General features: G+C 37.5%; 1 long non-coding RNA gene and 1 pseudogene across 1 annotated transcript; both read left to right on the plus strand.

The window, feature by feature from the left end:
* The first annotated feature begins 393 nt into the window (after positions 1-393).
* On the plus strand, positions 394-1,392 carry LOC139198402 (uncharacterized). Its single transcript, XR_011583863.1, has 4 exons — positions 394-477; positions 586-722; positions 851-914; positions 1,109-1,392. It is a non-coding gene; the product is annotated as an uncharacterized lncRNA (long non-coding RNA).
* A 214-nt stretch (positions 1,393-1,606) lies between these two features.
* LOC103443099 (uncharacterized) lies at positions 1,607-4,210 on the plus strand (annotated as a pseudogene).

A 4,210-nucleotide genomic window follows, 5' to 3' on the forward strand; every position in this document is an offset into this window, starting at 1 on the left:
CAAGTGTAAGGTTAAATGATGTAAGGCCATGAGTGCCATGTGGTGTTTGATCAATGTAATTAGGTTGATGAGTGACTAAGATTAAAAGGAGTGTTTAGTGTGGTCCTAAAGCTAAGGCCATCAGTTAAATGTAAAGCAGTGTGAGTGCTCATTTTTCTGTGTAGTACAAAATATTCCTCTGCAATATTTTTGCAGTAGAGAACAAGAAAGGAAAAACTATTTTTCGGTTCATCTTCCATCTTTGCTTTGCTTCTGTTCAGCATTCTAAAACAAACCCAGCTAAATTAGAGTAACACTAACATTCTTCCTACAAAAAAGTCTCTCTGCCTCCCTTTAAATTGGAATGGGAAACCCAAGAGCTCAAACTTATTATAAATTTGCAGATAGTAGTAGCTAGACTTGCAAAGTCCCTTGACACCATTTTTAGAGCTATACAGTCGATAAGATGAACCATTGCAAGCACATATGTGTTAATGGGTACGTATAGTCCTTTTAACTTTTTATTCCTCCGAATTTGAACTCAGTTGTAAAGTACAGAGTTGTTCACAAATAATCCTTCTTTTTGTTGCTGGATTAATGCTACAGGGTCAATGTTGTTCCGAATATATGGCCAGTAGATTCATGCAGTTGCGATGAAGCTGACCAATCGAGTTCCTTTCAAGACCATTATCTTCACCCAGAGTGACTGATCGGACAGCTGAAACATCAACTAAAACTTACAGGTGTGTGCTCCATTTTTACTTCACATATTAGCATGACCGATTACTATATGTAATTAATGATAAACAAAACTCTCTATTTTGGTTTCATTGATGGTTGTAATTTAAGTACTAACTGTTTTTTATTTTAGGAACTGAGTTAAGTTGCAGAGTGACAAGGTGGTAATTAAGATTGCTAGTTGGTGACTAAAAGAGGTATATTATTCATCACTTGATTCGTGAAGATCATCGTCATCGCCTGATGTAAAAGAGTAGAATTTTATATTGGTATCTTTCATCACTTGATTCATCATAATTTTTCAGTACTCCTCCGGCCCTTAAGTTAAAAAGTCGGGTGAAATATTAATTGGTATACAAATCATTAATTGACACAATATGTACTAGTACAGGGAGCAGAAAACAATGGCCAATTCGAAACTCTCAAGATTATCGCCCAGTGGCACAAGTAGAACTAGTAGCAGCAGAGCAGCAGGATTCTCAATTATGTTAATCAGCAGCATTCATGTATTGATCACAGTGGCCATGAAGACATGTAGATGAAGCTATCAACCAAGTCTCGAAATCCATATACCATTTTTTCAGGACAGATCCAAATTGAAACCGGAAATCCCTAATCACAACCTGTATGGATTGAAATTGTTCCTTGGTTTTAGGCATACACATTTTATTCTCATTTTCTTCTTATTATTTATCTTTTGTCTTTATTTTTAATCAGGTCTGATAATTTACCTCAGGTGACTTCATTTCTCACTTCCCAAGTTCCAATAGAGCTGTGATTTTAAAAATGAAAAAGCACTTCAATCGGAAGAAAAAGAAAAAGCACTTCAATCATAAAGTTTTGTTTCTTTCTCTGTAGCCTGTACACTAGCGTCTTGGTCAAGTTGTGCCCTACTTGATTGCTAAGCAAAATATTTAAGTACGTACTTCAACAAAAAGGAGAACTAAGCTAATTGATGCCATTGACTTCATCACTAGTCCTTAAACTCAAGTCACTGCGAATATCATCCGAAGATCGATCAGTTTGTACGTAATGGATCGTCAGAAGGAGAGTAATAAGTTGAACAACTATGGAGTTGCAGCAGCTCGACTCTTAATCAATATCGTCTTCTCTAGGTCACTTGAGGATGTTCTCAATGCACATCTTTACCGAAATCAGGTTAATTTGTACTGTGTCTATTGACAGGGCTTCTAATTTCTTTCCTATTCGATCATGTACTTGTCAGTAGTATTGTAAAATTACAACATCAGTTTTCCTTTCATTTCGTCAACTTGCAGGTGACAAAAATTCCTGAGACATTTTCTACCGTGACGAGTTACATGAAATCTTTCATTCCTTCACTTGTTGAGGAAACACATGCTGATCTACTCTCAAGCATGATGAATCTATCACAGGCCCCTACTCTCGAAATTCTGACTGTTAAAACTTCGAAGAATCATGGACCTCCTAAAGCGTCGTTTTATGATGTTACTTGTGTAGGAACATACGTGCCACAGGTTGGAGATCTTATTGCCTTAACTGATATTAAACCAAAATGCGTTGATCATTTGAACGGGCCCAGAATTTCCTATCTCATTGCATATGTTCATCAAAGTAGAGACAGTAATCTCTCAGTACTCTCGTCAAAGAATATCGATACAGGAAGATACACGCATATTAAGAGCAAGACAGATACACTTTTTGCAGTCCATCTCATGAACATGACAACAACTGTTCTCGTATGGAAAGCTTTGAACTCAAAAGGGGCAAATACAAGTTTAACTAAAAACTTGCTGCAACCGCAAGCCAATTCATCACAAGTATTTTTACTGGGCTCTCTCTACTTTAACATCTTTTACGAATTAACCCATTTTCATGCTTTTGCAATACTGATGTGATGACCTACTCTGATTGGATTGCTGACTATGTTTAGTTTGTAAATCTGTAACAGAAATAGTCTATTCCCCGATAAAGTGTGTATGTTTTTCTCCACATGGTTAACCTCACTAATGTTTTGTCTTTGTCTCTTACAGGGTAGAATTCTTGTTCAATTTGCTTTGACAACGAAAAATGCTACCTATCTGCTACATTTCGTGCAATGTGCTCTGATCTAAATGATTCCCAAAAAGCTGCAGTTTTGAATTGTATCAGTTTAAGTAAATGCAACCACCGTAATACCATAAAACTAATATGGGGACCTCCTGGAACTGGAAAAACGAAGACAGTTGGTACGTCACTCTTTGCCATGGTTAAATTGAAGTGCAGAACATTAACATGTGCTCCAACCAATATTGCTGTGTTAGAAGTAACAGCACGCGTGCTGAGATTGGTAAATCAGTCACTTGATTATGGTAAGTACGGGCTTGGGGATGTAATTCTATTTAGGAATGAGGAGAGGATGAAGATTCATGATCATGATGACCTTGTTGATGTATTTCTTGATTATCGTACTAAAATTCTGGCCGAGTGTTTTGCCCCTTTGAGTGGATGGAAACATCGGTTAGCATCAATGATTTATTTACTTGAGGATCCAAATGATTGATTAATATGTTGCACTGTCTCGAGCACTTCTAAATTGTACACAAAAGGAATGAAACCGGTAGAAATATTGATGGTTGATGAAGCTGCTCAGCTTAAAGAATGTGAATCGTTAATTCCTTTGCAACTCCCTGGTCTTTGCCATGCTATTCTCATTGGAGATGAAAGGCAACTCCCCGCTATGGTGAAAAGCAAGGTCTTCATTTCGTCCTCTCCTCTGTGTTTTTCAGGTTTTTGAATACACACACACACACACAAACACACCCACACACACATTATCTAACAGTTTAGTACATAAACTTGTTAGATCTCCGAGAAGGCTGTATTTGGGAGAAGTTTGTTTGAAAGACTTGTACAGTTGGGATGCTACTGGTTTATTAATATAGCCAATGGAAAAGAAGAATTTGATCGCGGGAGTAGCCAGAAAAATATGGCTGAGGTTGCTGTGGTCTATGAGAAAGTTGCAAGCCTATACAGAGGTACATTTTATTGCAAGTCAGTAGATTTTATGGTTATGAGTTCTTGAAGGTTCTTCTGTGCGTAATTTTTATATCTGGATCGCAGAGTTCACTCGCACAAAGAAGAAGGTTAGTGTCGGAGTAATATCACCTTACAAAGCTCAGGTTGATGCAATTCAAGCGAGGGTCAGAAAATGCAGTGCAAATTCTGGAACTAGTGACTTTGCCCTAAGTGTGCGATCTGTTACCGGGAAGTTGATCCTGCGGAGTTCCTTTCAAAACCGTTATCTTCTCTCAGTCTAACAGAAGAGCCACAGACATCATCAAGTAGTTATAGATGAGCTTAAAGCCAAGGCAGTGATTAAGCACTTAAGCTTGCTTAGTTGATGATGCATGAATAATTAGAAAACACCGAGGCTAAAACCTCACACCTAATACTAGGTGGTTCATATTACTTGCTGTAATATTTGATTGATCACTGCAACTACTAAGGTAAACGTTTGGTGAGATTATAATAA

This window comes from Malus domestica, chromosome 08 (genome assembly GCF_042453785.1).
Source record: "Malus domestica chromosome 08, GDT2T_hap1".
Taxonomy (NCBI): Eukaryota; Viridiplantae; Streptophyta; class Magnoliopsida; order Rosales; family Rosaceae; genus Malus; species Malus domestica.